Source organism: Medicago sativa, chromosome 5, assembly GCF_051527215.1.
Source record: "Medicago sativa cultivar Bolivia chromosome 5, Bolivia_mono, whole genome shotgun sequence".
Lineage (NCBI taxonomy): Eukaryota > Viridiplantae > Streptophyta > Magnoliopsida > Fabales > Fabaceae > Medicago > Medicago sativa.
The window spans coordinates 33,904,741-33,924,351 of NC_140753.1; the positions used below are offsets into that span (position 1 = coordinate 33,904,741).

A 19,611-nucleotide genomic window follows, 5' to 3' on the forward strand; every position below is an offset into this window, starting at 1 on the left:
CGACTTAGAAACTAAGCAACTAAAAGGATAAAACGGTAAAGCTGCAACAGGGTAACTTGGGCTTGAAGAAAAGCAGCAAAAGTGGACTCTGGGGACGGGCACGGCCGTGCCACATGTTGGCACGGGCCGTGCCAAGCTTCTGGTAAGGGGGATTTGTATTTTTGCCCCGTATCTTCATATTCTTGCGTTGTATTTGCTCCAGTCCTCTTTCTTTCGCTCCAAGGCACCTTCCACCATATATTCATTCCTAAAATAAAATAAAAAGCAATTTAAAGTAAAATATTCTAAAAGGAAATAAAATGCAATAAAATAAAACTAAATCTTTAATAAAACTAAACTAAATAATGCATTAAATTAGACTAATCTATGACTCATCAAACTCCCCCACACTTGAATCTTTGCTTGTCCTCAAGCAAAAGGCAATAGACATAGCAGCAACAAAAGATTAACCATGGCAATATTAAGAACATATGTCTCAAAGAAAGGTTTTGCTTCAAGTACACTAATTACAATTTCAAACACTTCTCATGAACCTATTCTACCCAACATCAAGTCTCAAGTGAGTGTGTGTGCAGTCCAACCCTTTTCTTGCTCCTGTATGAGATAGATATTATGAGGAAAAGGTTCTATCCTTAGTGCTAAAGTAACCGAGAAAAGTCCTTTCTTCATTTCATATAAGAGTGATGGGAATTTAAATTAAAATTAGATTAGATTAACAATTAAGCACAAGGGGCTGCAGATGCTTAGGGGCTATCTATCCTCATAGGAAGTCTTCTCGGATGTAATTGTCCTTTCCTCCTAGATTCAAAATCACCCTAAGCAGTGCTGCAAAATTATTTGTTTCATCTCCGCGTAGGAAGTCTTTTTGGATGTAATTGTCCTTTCCCCCTAGCATTGATGAATTTGTTTCACTTTAAGTTCAAATTTAGGGAGTCACCACCACAATTAGGAAGTTAGGGATTGTCCTTTCCCCCCACATGTTGGTGCCATTCTCCCGCCCCATTATAACTTTAACAATTTAAGAATTTAACAATTAAGAACATTGATTAATTTCCCACACAAACTTATACTACTTTTACTCTTAAGACTTTAAAGGGTCTAAGTTAACACTAAAGATATAACGTGTTCCTTAAAATACCTATTCATACATTTGCTCAAGGATTGCAACCGGGTGCTTTTCTCATTGGAGAATTTTCACAATAAAACAAGACATGAGTATAGCAAGAACATAAGAAACACAAGAAACTACTTTCATGTACAAGAAGCAACCTAAAGAAGAGACAAAACAAAAAATTTCATGCCATTTTTTTACATTAAAAACAAGCTACTAGTCATGCCTTTCACTATAAAAACAAAACAAAAAGAATAAAGTTCAAGGGAGTTGGGAACAGTACGACTCTAGATACTTTATTAGACCCCCCCCCCCCCCCCACCCCCCCCCCCCCCCACCCACACTTAGGGGAAGAATTGTCCTCAATGATTCAAAAGAAAAAGAAATTAAAAGAGAAGAAGAAGAAGTAGAAGAAGAGAGTAGAAGAAGAGTAGGAGAAGAGAGAAGAGAGAAAGGAAGAGAGGAAGAGGAAAGCTCACATGTTCTCATTGAGGTCCATAAGGAGGACCTTGGAGTTGGAGGTGTTGCATCATCCGGCGGAGCATCTCATTGTTTTCATTATTCACACGGTTGCCTCTTTGGACATCGTTTCGAAGCCCGAATAACTCAACACCTTGCCTTTGTTGCTCGGTGCTCATCCTCTTTATCTCATTGTGAATCCATGCCCATCCTTGATTTTCATTAAGCTCACCGGCTTTATGGCCATGGTCTCCTTCTTGGTGTAAGGTAGCACCCTTTCCTATGTCATGGTGCAAGTTTGCACTGTCTCCTTCATCATCTTGTTGCTCAAGAACCTGCACATCATCAACATACAACCAATTTTGTTCCACCTCAGTGGTAGTCCGAGGTGGGTTAGGCAATAAAAACATGATTGACACATTAAGCTTGAGTTGGTAATGGAGTGGTGGATGTCTTTTAATGAAATTCATAGCAATGAGGGTTTCCATATTGAGCTTATTGTTTCCCTCAATTGGTTTGATCCCCTCATCCTCACTCACCCCAAAACATCTAGTTATGTATGTAATGATGCCACCCACCACTATGTCTCCTTTACCAGCTGGTTTAGAACCTACAGAGTCTAGGTAGTCAATCAAATAAAAGCAAGTGTTAACTGGGTGGTTGTAGAGCATTGCCCATAACATGAACAGCTCATCGGTTCTAGTGTTTCCTAGCTCGGTTCTACCCCAAATAGTGCAAGCCATGACCCTCTGAAGGTACCTAAGTACGGGGTTGTGAATGTTGCTAGCTTTGTTGGCTCTAGGGACATAGTCGTCAAGGCCGGTGATACGTTTCCAAAAGGCAGCTGGGTCATAGTCAACCGATTTTAGACTAGGATCCCAATGATCATGAATATATCCTTCATTTGCAAAACCTAAGGCCTCACAAAAGTGCTGAAGTGACATGTCATAATCAATATTCATCAAACGGAAAACAACTCTATGGTTAGGGTTATCAAAATCTAGCTTATCTTTGGTAAAAACGATAGAGCTCAAAAATTCATAAGTGAAATTTTCATAACCCCGCATAGGTGTTAACATATCAGTCCAACCTAACCTACTCATTAACCTAAGAACATCATCTCTAAGCCCTAGCACATTCAAATCATAAGAATCAGGATATCGAGAAGGATGCAAAGTTTTAGAAGTAAGATTTTTATACCTGGCCTTTTGGGTGTCATCCTTAAACTGGATTCCATGATTCTTGACCTATGCTTGCTTCTTTGAGGGAGGACCGGAAGAGCTTGCTGGTTCCTTACCACTTCTTCTTGAAGCCATTTGACCCTTGCTTGAATTGGTTTGGAGGTTTAGGGTTTGGGAAGATTTGGTGGAAAGGATTGGTTTAGGGTTGATGTGTAAGTAAGGTTTATGGGTTTAGTTATGGAGATTTGTTGAGAATTTGTGGTGTTTGGGTTAGGTTTTGAAAGATTAGGGTTTTGGTGAATTATGGGTTTGGGTGGATGAAAGTTGTTTTTGATTGGTGGTTTTTGTTTTGGATGAAGTTTGTGATTGATTGGTGAAAGAATTGAGTGATTTGGTTAAGTTTTGAGTGATATATGAAGGATTGAAGGTTTGAAGGTTATGGAGGTGTAAAGAGAAGTTTGAAGGTAGAGAGAGGAGAAGAAGAGAAAAATTGGTGATATAGGGCACAAGAGGTCGGGCACGGCCGTGCCAACCTTGGCACGGGCCGTGCCATCTTTCTGACTTCAGCCTTCATGTTTTTCTTTAAAAACTTGGCACGGCCGTGCCATGCCTAGCACGGGCCGTGCCACCTCTCTGGTCCTGGGGGCTTCAGAATTCTTTAATTTCTTGATTTTTTTCGAACAACACTTGGACAATTACCTACAAAACAACTGAAAACAAAGAAAAACAAAACAAAAGCAATTAAATGCGTGGGTTGCCTCCCACGAAGCGCTCTTTTAGTATCATTAGCTTGACGGTTAGAAAGAGTCCTTAGAATGGATCAAAGATATCATATTGTGTAGATGACGTTATAAAATGTTCTTTCACAACATGATCGTTAAGCATGCAACAAGAGTAAAGAGCGGGACCCTTCATAACATTTTCCAACTCAAATCCTACCATCTTATCACTCACTTGAAAAACTATCCTACCGTTTTTGACATCTATAAGAGCTCCCGCAGTGGCGAGGAAAGGTCTACCTAGGATTATAGGGACGTCTTCGTCCTCCGCAATGTCAACGACTACAAAATCAGTTGGGATGTATATCCCTTCTATCTTAACAGGTATGTCCTCGACAAATCCTACAAGTTTCATGGTAGAACGATCAGCTAGCTTCAATTCTATTTCGGTAGGTTTCAATTCTCCTATCCCTGTCCTTTTAAGAAGAGACAAAGGCAGCAAACTAACACTAGCTCCTAAGTCACATAAGGCTTTGTTTATGGTTTCATTCCCAATTTCACATGGTATGGCAAAGCTACCTGGATCTCTAAACTTAGGGGGTGCTTCTTGAATGATTGCACTAGTGTCCTTAGCCAAAGTTATTGTCTCACTATGCTCTATAGGCCTTTTCTTTGAAAGAATTTCCTTTAAAAACTTGGCATATAGAGGCATCCTAGACAAAGCTTCAGCAAAGGGAAGTTTAATGCAAATCTTCCTAAGTATGTTGATAAATTTTTCAAACTTACCCTCTAGTTTAAGCTTATCAAGATTTAAGGGGGATGGAGTTTTGTTTTCTTCAAGTGGTTTTGCTTCTTCTATCACAATTTTATCACCTAAAGGCTTGACACTTTCTTTCCCAATGTTTTTAACCTTAGCAAAAGTTTCGCCTAACTTACTACCCCCAAAAGATATGACATTAACTTGGGCTTTGGGATTGGCTTCGGTTTGACCAGGAAAGACTCCCGATGTTTGGGAAGAGGTAGCCACTTGTTGGGCTATTTGAGCGATTTGAGTTTCAAGCATTTTAGAGTGAGTAGCAATAGAATCAACCTTGGTATTGAGATTGGAAAGAGAATCATTCAGAAATCCAGTTTGGTTTTTAAGTTCTTGAAGTTGTTTGGTTTGGTTGGCAATAGAGTTTTCCAACAAAATTTCCAAATTGGATTTCTGAGTGAATCTTTGGTTGTTTGCATAACCAGGTGGTGCTACTTGTCCATAGGGATTTTGGTTTTTATAAAAATTTTGATGTTGTCTCATCCCTTGGTTGTATTGCGCATAATTCATTTGCTCAACACCATTAATAGCACTACCTAGTTGGCAATCAACACCAGCATGACCAGTTATACCACAAATTTCACAAGAAGTAGTAGAAGCAGAATTGATAGCACTAACATTGAGTTTTTCAAGTTTTTCGGTTAGTGCATCAATTTTAGAAGCAAGGTGGTCATAGTTAGAGACTTCGTACATACCTGCCTCCTTTTTGGAGAATGAAGAACTAGTGATGGCTCTCTCGTCGGTCCATTTGTAATGATTTTGAGCCATGTCTTCAATCAAGGCATACGCCTCCGTGTAGTTCTTGTTCATAAGTGCTCCACCTGCAGCTGCATCAACAGACATCTTAGTGGTATAAGACAAGCCATTATAAAAAGTGTGGACTATAAGCCACTTCTCTAGGCCATGGTGGGGACAAAGTCTTAGCATTTCTTTGAAACGCTCCCACGCATCATAGAGAGATTCCCCATCTTTTTTGTTGAACCGTGTGATTTGGTCTCTAAGTTTAGCGGTTTTAGATGGTGGAAAGAAACGGGCAAGGAATGCTTGCCTCATCTGATCCCATGAAGTAATGGAACCGACTTCGAGGGAATGGAACCAAGCGCTAGCTCTATCCCTTAAGGAAAAGGGAAAGAGATGAAGTCTTACGGCCTCTTGGTTCTCCTTCATGGTTCCACTAATTCGTAGGAAAACAGAGATGTGAAGATTGGGATCCTCAGTGGGGGATCCCGAGAATTGGTTTTGCTGCACCAAGTTAAGTAGGGCAGGCTTAATTTCAAAGTTGTCATCCTCAACCGTTGGGTACACAATAACAGCTTGTGGCTCAGCCGTAGACGGCGTTGCATACTCTTTGAGAGTGCGATTGGCCATGGCGGTGTTATTCCGTGCGTCTCTCTTTCGTTTATGCAAATACCTTTCGATCCCGTTGATTATTACAACTCTATTTCTGGTTTTTCGCATAAAAAATTGAGAACCCAAGAAGTTAACGATAACAGAAAAATAAAAAGTTAAAAATAAAAATAAAAAGAAAAGAGAAAGAAGAAGAGAGAATTCTAATCACTAAGAAAAAAGTTAATCAAATTAGTTAACTCCCCGGCAACGGCGCCAAAAACTTGATAGGGCCAAACCGCAAGTGCACGGCCTATCGAAGTAATAGTAGTAAGTACAGTATCATTCCACTAGGGAGTTGTTCAACTTAATTAACTTTTTAAAGAATGAATAGAAGAGGAGAAAGTTTGTAAAAGGAGGTTTGATTGCTGAAAGTGATTAACAATGATAATAAAGAGCCTTGGGATTATTGGTTTGTCATAATAACAAACCCTTCACTAGACAAGACTTAAACATCTAATTTCATGGTTTACACACTAATTTCTAAAGACCGGTTTCCCTTAGCCCCTCACCTTTCCGATGAAAGTCCGGTGAGAGTTTACTTCTAGCAACCAAGCCTATTTCGCTGACTTGATTACTAGAAGATGCATAGAGGATTGAAACTACTCTTGTCTCAATAATTGCAAAGACTATTTCACTGTTTTGCAATTATTGTCTAGATTCACTTGTTCCAACATCAAAACTCCGCTCTCGCTTTATGAATTGATGTTTGGGATGATGGATTAATGATTATCAAACCCTCCGCTTTCGCTTCCACAATTTGATAATTGTTAATCCACGTTAAGACGGTGAATCTAGATTAGAAATTAGGGTTACATAAAATTAGGGTTTAAGCTTGGTTTGTTTAGGATTATGTCATTAGACTCCCCAACAATCCCAAGACGAAGAAGTCTACTCACTCATGTTCATCGTAGACATGGGGGAAGAAGAGAGAAAATAACAGTAAAGTAAAATTGTGAGAAAGAAAGTAAAGAAATAAAGACTTTTATTGAAAATATAAATATTCTAAGCAAAAGTAAGGTGTATGTTTATGGTGGAGAGCTACTCTATTTATAGCTTTACAATCGACTTAGAAACTAAGCAACTAAAAGGATAAAACGGTAAAGCTGCAACAGGGTAACTTGGGCTTGAAGAAAAGCAGCAAAAGTGGACTCTGGGGACGGGCACGGCCGTGCCACATGTTGGCACGGGCCGTGCCAAGCTTCTGGTAAGGGGGATTTGTATTTTTGCCCCGTATCTTCGTATTCTTGCTCTGTATTTGCTCCAGTCCTCTTTCTTTCGCTCCAAGGCACCTTCCACCATATATTCATTCCTAAAATAAAATAAAAAGCAATTTAAAGTAAAATATTCTAAAAGGAAATAAAATGCAATAAAATAAAACTAAATCTTTAATAAAACTAAACTAAATAATGCATTAAATTAGACTAATCTATGACTCATCAACATATAACACACATAAATAAATAATAAAATAAATCTAGCAAAAAATCGGGCTGTTACAGGCAGAGCTGTTTTTCTTGTCTTGTAACAGAGACAAAAACAGAGTAGTGGAGGTAGTGGTTGTACACTTCATACAATTGTACTTGGTCAACGCTCTTTGAAGAATAAGCATCCATAGCCTTCAAATCATTTCAAAATGACCGTTGCTTCACTCTTCCAACCTTCTGCAATGCTTAGACGAGATTAAATCCATTGAACATCCCTTGAAGCTTTATGTCTTGCATCACCTGATGAACTTTGGCTTCCGGTGATGAACTTGCTTCTGATGAGATTCTTCTGATGAACTTACTTCTGATGACGTCATCAATTCAGGAGCACTTTGACTTCAGGAGCATTTCTCTTCAAATGCTTCAAGCTTCCTTTTTGTTGATTCCTTAGCTCTCTTTTGTTCATCCAAAACCTATTTAAGATGTCAAATTTTTGTCTATGGTCCTGTACACTTGAACAAATATTAGCTTATCCAATTGACAATTTTTAATACATTGTTATCATCAAAACTCTCAAAGGTTTATTGTTAAATACATTTTGTTCCAACAATCTCCCCCTTTTTAATGATGACAAACAATAGTATTTAAAATGTGCAATTGTTGTTAATCTAATTAACAAGTTTACTACAAGATTTTGAGTTTTGTAAGCTCCCCCTGAGTCTAATAGTACTTTAAGGTGAGGTTTGTAAGCTCCCACTGAGTTCTATCCATGTTAATTAAATTCATCATTAAGAACGAAATATCACTCAGAATATTCTCACATTAATAAACTAAGAGATAAGAAGAAGGTCCTATTAATTTAACTTGATTAAAAATTAAATTAATGGGGCTCAGAGCCTATAAATACTATACATCTACTCCCCCTTTTGTCATCAACAAAAAGTTTAAAAAACTAAAGACAAAAAGAAAGAAATAGGAAAAAGGTAGTGAGAAAAATTCTATAATTAGAGCATTAAACATATATATAAATATCAGAGAAAAACCACAAAATTAGGAGTATATCAGAGCAAGACAATTGAGTTCAGAAGCATAAATATTGATCAGTAGTGCAAAATATGTTCAGAAGCAAAAATTAGATTAGTAGCAAAAAATGAAGTCAGAAGCACAATAAATTTAAGAAGATTGTAAATAAGGAAACTTAAGACAAAAACTAAACAAGCTAAAATATTTGTGCAGCTAAGGGTTGGCTTGGTTGGCTTGTTTGTTAAACATTTCCATCATCTGCTTAAGCATCATGTTTGTTTCTTCTTGTTGCTTCTGCATAGCTTCTTGTTGTTGCTTCATTTCATTCTTGAAATCTTCATTGCTCTTGATCAGATTCTCTTCTCTGACCCTGGCTTCTTCTAGCTTTGCTTTAGTAGTAGTCTTATACTCACGCAAGAGTAGCTTCTGTTCCAAGAGTTCCTTCTGAAGCTTCTTATTTTCCCTTTCCAAAACAACATTTCTTTGTATCAAGTCCAAGCTAGTAGAGGCTGTTTGGAAGTTGATCTTGTTTAAGAAGGTTAAATCCAATTCCCTGGGATGCACACCAGTAGGAATGAAGTCAGTAACTTCTCTTCCTTTTAAGCTTGGAGGATTCTGCACCCAGGTTCTTAGAATCTTTACTTCCTGCAGATTGCTATTCACACCCTTCAGCCATTCTTGAAGCTTCTGTTCAGCCAAGTCTTGAGCATCAACACAAGTTCTTTGGAGTGCAGACAAGATGTAATCAACTCTTTCCTTCAGTCTTCTCCACTGCTTCTCATAGTTGTCATTGTGAATCAAGTCATTCCTAGCTTGAATGAGCCTGTTCAGCTCCTGAAAGATCTTCTCACACACATCTGTTAATAGAGTAGAATCTAGAAAGATGGTTGGTGGTGAGGGTACTTTTGATGGTAGGAGCAACAGGTTTTATAGCTAAGTGAGATAATGAAGGTTGGCTATTTATGGATGTTGGAGTTTGATTGCTGGTTGAGGGTTGATCAGGAATAGAGTTTATAATCACAGTAGAGGATGATTGCTCAACCTCAACATCGGGAGCATCTGATGTGATCATAAAGTCAGGTTCACTGACGGTTTTAGGGATAGCAGGTGATAAAGTTTGATCAGGAACAAGTTGTTCAGAAACAACAAGTTCAGAAACAACATGTTCATGTGTGGAGACATGTTCAGAGCAAGTTGTTGAGTCCATATGTAACTTTGGTGCTTGTTGCTGGGGGCTTTCTAAAGAAACTTCCATAGAAGCTACTTCAGAGGCTCTATGTAGGTTTGGCTCAACACCTGGTAGTTCACCAGAGTAGTGACTGACCAAGTTGTCTAACACAGAAGTTTCAGCAGTTTGGTTGGTTGAGGAGGGATAAGATGATGATTCAGCAATAGGGTTGGATGACTCAGAACCTATGTGTTCATTTAAGAACTCTGCATCAGCAGGAACAACACTTATAGGTTCAATCATTGGTGGTTTCAAAGGATGATTAGCAGGTAGTCTATTACAGAGATGTGATTTCCTTTGTGACAACCCAATGGTTCTTTCAACAATCTCTGAGGGTTTGTGGGGGATGTTATCAGCTGGCTTTTTGTGGTGTTTGGTTGAGTAAACTTGGCCTAAAGTTATATCATCTAAATCTAGAGATGATGAGGAGGTCGATTGGGTTGAATCTGATTCTACTTCTATAACAGTAGGCTTATTTCTTTACTTTCTTGTTATTTACTTTATGCTTTCTCTCTTCTTCTCTATGTCTACAATGAGCATGAGTGAGTAGACTTCTTTTGTCTTGGGATTGTTGGATAAGTCTAATGACATAATCCTAATCAAACCAAGCTTTAACCTTAATTTTATGTAACCCTAATTTCTAATCTAAACTCGCCGTTTTAACATGAATTAACCATTATCAAACTGTGGAAACGAAAGTGGAGGATTTGATAGTTGTTAATCCATTATCTCAAATATCAATTCATAATGCAAACGCGGAGCTTTGATATTGGAACAAGTGAATTTAGACAAGAATTGCAAAGGCAGCGAAATAGTCTTTGCAATTCTTAAGACATTGGTAGTTTCAATCCTTATAAGCTTCTTCTAGTAATCAAATCAGCAAAATAGGTTTGATTACTAGAGGTAAACTCTCACTGGACTTGTTCGGAAAGGTGAGGGGCTAAAGGGAAACCGGTCTTTAGAAATTAGGTCCAACATAACATTATAAGTTAAGGTTTTGGTTTGAGAGGGACTTGTCATTACGATGAAACAACAATCCCAAGGCTCCTTTTACTATTATATTACTTTCAAATCAACTAAAAATCTCAACTTTACAACTTGCTTCTCTTCTAATCATCAAATTAAAGTTAATTGAATTGAACAACTCCATGTCGGAACGATACTCTCTTTTATTACTACTTCGATAGACCGTGCACTTGCGGTCTGTCCCATCAAGGTGCATCTAAAACTGGTAAGCCAGATACTAAATTCTTAGTGCTCAGATATGATAAGCTCCTAAAATTTAGATGACCATACCTCATATGCCATAACCACTTTGAATCTTCATCAGTAGCAGCTGACATAGACACATTTCTAGCATTTTGAATGCTGCACAAGAAGATTCTGCTCTTTGTTAGCTTAGACTTCAACACCAGTTTATCTTTCTTATCATATAGATACAAGATATTGCCTTGCATAGTAACTGAAAACCCCTTTTCAATCAGTTGTCCAATACTCAATAGATTGCATGTCATTCCTGGAACAATTAACACCTTCTCAATTAGTGTGATTCTTCCATCCTTCATTTTGATAGCAATATCACCAATACCTTCTGACTCAAGGTTCCTGCTATCTGCAAGCCTAACATTTGTTTTCTTGTAGAATCAAAATTAATCAGCCATTCTCTATGACCAGTCATATGATTTGAACACCCTGAATCAAGGTACCAATCTTCACACAGTGGATTTCCTTCGCATGTAGTAGCCATTAGTAAAACTACTTTAGAGTCTGAACCATCTTGTGCTATGTTTGCCTTCTTTAATTTTTCTAATTTCTTTTTACATCTTTCTTGTGCCAACGCTCATCATCATAGTGCCCAAATTTCTCACAGTTGTAGCACTGAATCTTTCTCTTATCAAAATCTTTCTTTTTGTTCTGGTTATTGCCAGAAACTGCACCAGACTTTGAGTTTTCACCTTTTTCATCAGGCTTACCTCAATTTCCCTTTGTGAACTTTCCTTTCCCTCTCTTCTTTGAATACTTGTCATAACCATCCTTCTTGATGGTTTGAGTTTGCAAGGCTTGTTGAGCACTTCTTTTTGAACTTTTTTCAATCACTAATATCTCATGAGCCTCAAGTGATGATTGAAGTTCCTTAATCTTCACTCTTTACATCTTTGGATTCTTGTAAAACTACTATGAAATCAAATTTAGATGTGAGGGACCTCATTATCTTACCCACAACTTGTTGATCTGATACTTCTTCTCCACAAGCCTTCATCTGATTCACTACAGATAACAACTTGGAGATGTAATCACTGATCCTTTGATCATCCTCCATCAACATCAACTCATACTTTCTCCTTAGTGATTGCAGCTTCACTTGCTTCACATTATCACTACCTTCATAGTACTTTGCTAAGATATCCCATGCTTCTTTGGATCTTGTTATAACAGCCCGATTTTCGTAGAATTGTTTTTAATTATTTTAATATGTGTTATATGTGCTCATATGTGATTAATTGCCTATGTGTGTATTTTAATGGGTTTCAGTGTTAGAAGGGTATTTTAGTCATTTTGGACTTAGGGGTATTTTGGTCATTTTGCGGAAAGGGTAATCTAGTAATTTCATGGTGAGAATTATTTTTTTAATGTTTCAAGTGGGAATCATTAATTACTAAGTTAATAGTGTGATAATTAGTTGTGAGCCGGTAAGTGACCGTTATTATTATTTTACCGTTAAGTGAGTAGAACATTTCGTGAGTGGTTTAGTAAATGGGTTAGGCCCATTAAGAGGCTAAGGGTTAAGCCCAATTGTGAGTGGACTATATAATCTCTAGCCTTTAAGAAAAATAGGTTTTCATATCATTTCACAACAATTTTGAAAGAGGTAGAGAGAAGGAGCTAGAAGAGAAGAAAAGGGTTTTGAAGAGGAAGAGCTAGGAGAGCTAGAGGAGAGTAGAGATTCAAGGAATTGGAGCTAAAGTGAAGCACTAGCTTAGATTTGTGAAGAATTAAGGTAAGGGAGTTAGATTTCAAGCATAATCACTTAGTTAATTTCTTCCCTCTTTCCATATGCATAAGTGCTTACTTGAATAAGTGATTGTTTTGAGCTTAGTTGTTAAAATTCATGCTCTTGTTAAGATATGTTTGGGTACATGAATTTGATGATATTTGAATTGTTGTTGTTGAAATTACATGTTCATGATGTATATAAATGGGTAGTTTGTGAATTACGCTCAATTGATGAATTATGACTTGTTGTTGTTGATTTGTGGTTGGATTCAAGATTATGAGTTGTGGTTGTTGATAATTGTTGTTGTTAATGTCATATCATGGATTGGGTATGAATTATGTTGAGTTGTTGTTGTTGAATTGTGTTGAATTGGAAGAAATGAATTGTTGTTGTTGTTAAGACTTGTTGTTTTAAGAAAAACCATTTTAAATCAATTTCAAAACTTATTCAAATGCCGCATAACGAGTGTGTTCAACATGTTAGATCCTCGTGTTATGCCTCGGATTATTTTTGACAATTGAGGGTTTCAAATATTCGATTTTGGGGCGAAAATGGCGAAAACCCGTGGCCGAAACATGCGAAAACGCGCGTTACGGAGCGCTGCGCCTATGCAAGGGCGCTAGGCGCCCATAGTCAGAGAGCTAGCGCTGGGCGCAGCACCCATGGCGCCAGGTGCCCAGGACAGGGCAACACGCTTGTTGCTCCGTGTCTGGGTGCTTGGGGACAGTCGTGTGGGGGCCCGTGGAGACCGTTTAAAAGTGTATTTTTACTGTTTTCAATCACTTTTCTACTGGAACATGATTGGCTTTATCGAAACTTCAATTTTCCAAATGGTTTGAAACTTGGATTTGTGCCATTTCGGTTTTTCGGAATATGTCGAAAAATGATCTTTTGTGAACATAAAGGATTGCAAGCTTAGTCTACAGTTTATATGGACTTAGGTAAGGCTTGTAAAGTTGGTGCAATGTCTTAATCGTGTCAAACTTGATTTTCGGGTGGGATTGTGGAATGTGTAAAATTGGGATTTTCTCATACGAACTTAGGCTAATCTTTGAACTAATGCATGATAGTTTGTAAGTGGCCTAGGCTCATGTTTATATGATTTTTTGAAATGGAGTTGTAACTTTTCAAACTTAGTTCAGTCACTTTGTTTTGAAAAATGCCAAGGTTGGCCGTTTTTACAACTTGATACGGACTTTGCCGAAAATGGTTCTTGGAAGCCAATTATCTTATAACTCTTTCGTGAATAGCTTTATATGATTTAATTGAAGATATGAGGATGATTGGTAGGTGTTGAATATGATGTTATCATAATGTATTGAATTTTCTCCTTACTTGGATGGTGAGGAATTGTTGTGAAGTTGTTGGATTAAATGATATAATTGATGTTGAATATAGCCGTTGATTATAGCCGTTGAATTATTGTGAACATATGCATGGTGGATTGAGTCATATTTTCATGCATCATATGTCGTGTCGGATGTTATATCCATATAGCCGTTGATTGTAACACCCTATTTCTAATAAGCGGTAAAATGCGCGAATATACAAACATATTCTAGAAATAGATGCTACGTCCTCGAATTCAAACATACATGCATAAAGATCATGTTACATAACATAGCAGCGGAACATACATATAATTCTTAAACATCTTCAAATCTCAACATAATACAAATGTATTCTCCAAATCTCAATTAACAAGTACCATCTCAACTCCAAAATACATAGTCAAATGAAACAACATGCAAGAACTACCCTAGATCAGAGCCCTAATCTAGACACTTGCATAAAAAGAGGACTCCACTGCTCGGCATCATCAAGCAAACAAACTAAGCGTCCTGCACTCCATCTACCCGTCCATACAGAAAGGTAGGTGGTAAACCACTGAGGGTTAGCATTACATCATCATAATCCAAAAGAAATAATAAGCACATTGGAAATGAAAGAAACATTCAAGTATGATGATTAAAAAATTATACACATACTCACAAGTATTCACAACATTCATATCATTCATTACCATCATTCCAAGTTCATATTAATAAGTGTATCATACACATATTACAAATTCACCTTGACAATTAACAATTAACAATTAACAATTCAATTCACCATTACAATTAGTAATGCAACCATCATGCACATCTCAATACAATTCAATTCACCAACAATTTATGCAATGGCTCTAGACTCATCTAGATGCATGTGGTACCAAAACACCTCCAGGTCGTCACCTTCGATGCAACAAAAACATCTTAATCACCTCAATTGGATATAAAATCCACCACCATCAGTCATGTATGCATGAACATATGACTCAACTACAATGCATATGTTCACACAAACAATTCACCTCAACATCAACAATACTTGTATATATGCAATCAACAACAATCCACCACATAACATATATACAATCACCAACACATTCACAACACAAGCAACATGTAGTTGTCACATAAGTACACCAACAATCATCTTCACATAAATCAACATATAGTTGCCACATTTCCACATAATTCCTTATAATCCAAATAAAGGAACAAATACAACACATGATCACAAACATCATATTCCTCACTCAACAACCATTCATACATCATCTCATAATCATATTAATCCATTCATAAAAGGTTGATAAGCAATAGGTTCTCAAAAATCATTTTTAATCAAATTCGTCTCTCAAAGTCAAAATATTTCAAGTAATTGAGCATTTAAGTCAAAACCAAGTAAACAAGCTCAATTGCTTATGCCATGTGTTCTCACAAGTCGCATATATGTGCAGTAGAGGTTACATAAGCATTTCATCGGCCAAATACGATTAATTCATGAAAAACTCAAATTTCGTCTCACTTTATCACTTTTCACAAAAATTCTGATTTTCAAAGAAAAACAAATTACTACTTGATGAAACCAATCACAACCAATTTTAGAAATCATATGAACAATATACAACTTTAATCCCACCTCAAACTCCGGAGAAAAACGAGTTTTCAGAAAAATCGACGTTTGGACCGTTTTTATAAAAGTTAGACGATTTTCACAAATTCAAGTCCAAACTAATTCAAAGAATCTCTTACCTCTAGAACCAAGAATCTCTAACCCAAGCTTCAATTTAGCTCCTAGATGATGAATCCCCTCTTCTAGCTCTAACCCTTGTTCTTGTTCTTCTATCTAGCCTCTATCTCTTCTCTTCTCAAATGAACAAATGTGGTAAAACTCTATTCCTCTACTAACATTAGTATTCTAACACCCAAAAATGGGCCTAACCCATTTCTATTCTAACACCCAAAAATGGTTTAACTCACTTAACTGTAAAACATCACACTAACGGTCACTTACTGGTAAATAAAATAATTACTACGCCCTCTCTAGTAACTTGGTGAAATAATAACTCTCACTAAGCACTAAAAATAATCCTCAACCAAAATTACGAAATTACCCTTACTCTCAAAATGACCAAAATGCCCCCAAGTCCAAAATGACTAAAATACCCTTCTAACACTGAATTCTACAATTCCCAACCAAAAATACACACAGAGGTAAATAATCACACATGAGTACATATAACACACATAAATAAATAATAAAATAAAACTAGCAAAAATCGGGTTGTTACAACTCTCCCCCACTAAAAAGAATTTTCGCACTCGAAAATTACCTGAAGGAAACAACTCTGGGTACGCAACCCTCATCCTACTCTCCGATTCCCAAGTGGCACTCTCACCAGTCGGTCCAACCCAAATCACTTTAACCAAAACGATCTCTTTGCCACGCAAACGCTTCATCTCCCGATCCTCAATCCTTACTGGCCAAGTCTCAACAGTCAAATTATCTCTTGCTTCTAATTCATCCACTTGAATCACATGAGACGCATCATACACATACTTCCTCAACTGAGACACATGAAACACATCATGAAGATTCGACAAAGATGGTGGTAACGCAATCCGATATGCTACAACCCCTACCTTCTCAACAATCTCAAACGGTCCAACAAAACGAGGAGTCAACTTCCGACACTTTAAAGCGCGTACAACACCGGTTACAGGATTCAGTCTCAAAAACACATGATCACCAACCTGAAATTCAATGTCCTTCCTCCTCTTATCATGATAACTCTTCTGCCTACTCTGAGATGCTCTCATCTTCTCTTGGATCATCTTTACCTTCTCGGTCGTCTCTTGCACAACTTCCGGTCCTAACAAAGCACTTTCACCTGATTCATACTGTAACAGCCCGATTTTTCGATTAGATTTATTTTTATTATTCTTAATTGTGTTATATGTGCTTCTATGTGATTATTTGCCTCTGTGTGTATTTTTGGTTGGGAATTGTAGAATTCGGTGTTAGAAGGGTATTTTAGTCATTTTGGACTTAGGGGCATTTTGGTCATTTTGAGAGCAGGGGTAATTTTGTAATTTTTGCTGAAGGTTATTGTTAGTGCTTAGCGAGGGTTACTATTTTACTAAGTGTTGGAGAGTGGGGTAATTATTTAGTTTACCGTTAAGTGACCGTTAGAGTTATATTTTACCGTTAAGTGAGTAGTAACAATTTTGAGGTTAGAATAGAAATGGGTTAGGCCCATTAATGTTGGTGAGATAAGCCCAATTAAGTGAGCCTATATATAACTAATGTTAGTAGAGGGATAGGGTTTTACCACATTTTTCATTTGAGAAGAGATAGAGATAGCGATAGAGAAGAAAAAGGGTTTGGAGAGGAAGAACAAGAGGAAGGCTAGAGCTAGAAGAGGGATTCATCATCTAGAAGCTAAATTGAAGCTTGTGTCAGAGATTCTTGGTGCTAGAGGTAAGAGGGTTATAATTCAACCATAATTCATAACTTTTTCTTTCTTACCCATTTTTGTGAAATTGATGAATTGAATCTAATTGTTGTAAAATTCGTGCATGATTGTTGTTGTTATGTTTGAGAACATGATTTACATGATAATTGTATGTTAGTATGTGAATTAACATGTTTAAATGCATAGTTGTTGGTGTTTTGTGTTCTTGAGCAAGTTTGATGAGAATTGAAGTTGTAGTGTTGAATTGTGCATGAATTTATTTTCAAATGTTGTTGTTGTTGTTATCTTGCCATATGTTGTTGTTGGATTGATGCAATGGGTATCATTGAAATGGTGAATTGGTGATGAATATGTTGTTGTTGTTGAAAGTTGTGGAAATTGATGAATTGGTGAATTTTGATGAGATTAAGTTGAATTGTAGTGTCAATGATTTTTAATGAATGAAACAAGTTGATTATGATGAGTTATGGTATAATGATTTTCTGTTTTTGGTTGTTGTTTGGTAATGAGGAATGGTTTGGGAGAAATCGGGATTTTCATATGAAATTGAGCGTTAACCGTTTTGAAAAATGAGTGTGATGTGAGGTTATGGAAAATGATTTTTGGGATGGTTGAAACTTGAATTTTTCTATACATTATGATAGAGCTAAGTGTTAGGAGAATATAAGCGAAAACGGAATTGAATTTGGGTTAACGGTCGAGATTTTACGAACGAAATGGTGAAACCGGAAAACCAAGACTGCACAGAACCGCAGCTCAGGACACTGGATGCTGCCCATTTGCGCCTAGGCGCAGGAAGCCATGCCTGAGCGTGGCTTGGCAGCCCCTCATGGGTGCCTGCCCTGTTGTGTTGTGCTGGGGTGCTTTGGGGCCAATTCCGGACTTCCAAAACCGATTCTTTCGATGTTTTCACTATTTTCTAGACTTTCCAAACCTATGGAAACATCAAAAGAATTGAGTTTAATTTGACTCCTTGGATTTAATCAAGCTTATTGTTGATTGTTCAAGGAATGTTCAAGAACGCTGATTTTCTGAAAACTTGTTTTCTCAAAAGAATGAAGTAGGGTTAAGTATGTATGATGTTTATATGACTTCTAAAAATGGTTGTGAATGGTTCCCTTAAGTTTGGACTTGTTTTGCTTGGAAATGGAAAATTTTGTGAAAAGTGATAAAGTGAGACAAACTTTGGGTTTTTCATGATTTCGTCACATTTGGCCGGTGAACGCCAAGGCATCCTCTACTGCACTCATATGTGGCCTAGGGGTATGCTTAGTTGAGGCATTGAAACTTGTTTACTCGATTTTGGCTTCAATGCCCAATTATTTTTAATGTTGTGATTTTGAGAGACGAACTTGATTGAGAACAATTTTTGAGAACCAATTGTTTATGAACCCTTATGAATAGATTAATATGATTATGAGATGATGTATGAATGGTTGTTGAGTGATGAATATGATGTTTGTGATCATATGTTGTATTTGTCCCTTTATTGGGATTGTAAGGAATTATGTGAAAATGTGGCAACTATATGTTGATTTACGTGGAGGTGATTAATGATGTATATATGTGACAACTGTATGTTGATTGAATTGTGGATGTTGTGGTGATTGTATATATATGTCAACTGGTGGTGAATTGTTGTCGATGCATATATACTAATTGAATGGTGATGAACATGTTTATGTTATGTTATTTGTTGAACATGTTAAATGTTGATTGTTGATGGTGAATTCATACATGCTAATATTGATGGTGATCTTGTTGGTGAACGCATGTATGCAAACTGATGGTGATGGTGAGGTGATTATTGTTTGTGTGAACATATGCATTGAGTTGAGTCATATGTTCATGCATTCATGACTGATGGTGGTGGATTTTATATCCAATTGAGGTGATTACGATGTTTTTGTTGCATCGAAGGTGACGACCTTGAGGTGATTTGGTACCACATGCATCTAGAAGAGTCTAGAGCATCATATGCATTTGATTAGTTGATGAGTCGTGTCATAATCGAATATATGACTTGGTGAATTTGTGGATTGGTGAAATTTGGTGAATGTTGTGATTATGTGGATTGGTGTATATGAACATTGGTGGATTTTGTTGATGGTTGTGAATAATTGAATTATGCTCTAATTGCATGTCTTATTCGTTTGTGCTTATACACTTGGTGAATCTATTGATGATAATTAATTTGATAATAATGATAAAGTGAGAGTTGTATATGTATATGCATATGATGTGGTGATTTCCTTGATGATGATGATTACTTGCTTATAACTTTGAAATGTTGAATTGTACCTTTGAATTAAGTATGCTAAGTGTGTGAAGAAGATTTCCTTCTTAGACTTGGCTGGGTTTTGATGATAACAACACCACATCATAAAAAGAAGAAAGCTTATGGAGGGTAAAGTTGAAGAATGAAGATAATGGGACTTAGGCTTCATTGTTATATTTTTGT

At 37.0% G+C, this 19,611-nt stretch overlaps 1 non-coding gene across 1 annotated transcript; it reads left to right on the plus strand.

The window, feature by feature from the left end:
- The first annotated feature begins 5,182 nt into the window (after positions 1–5,182).
- LOC146921938 (small nucleolar RNA R71) lies at positions 5,183–5,289 on the plus strand. The gene has a single exon (XR_015012956.1). It is a non-coding gene; the product is annotated as a small nucleolar RNA R71 (small nucleolar RNA).
- Positions 5,290–19,611: the final 14,322 nt, after the last annotated feature.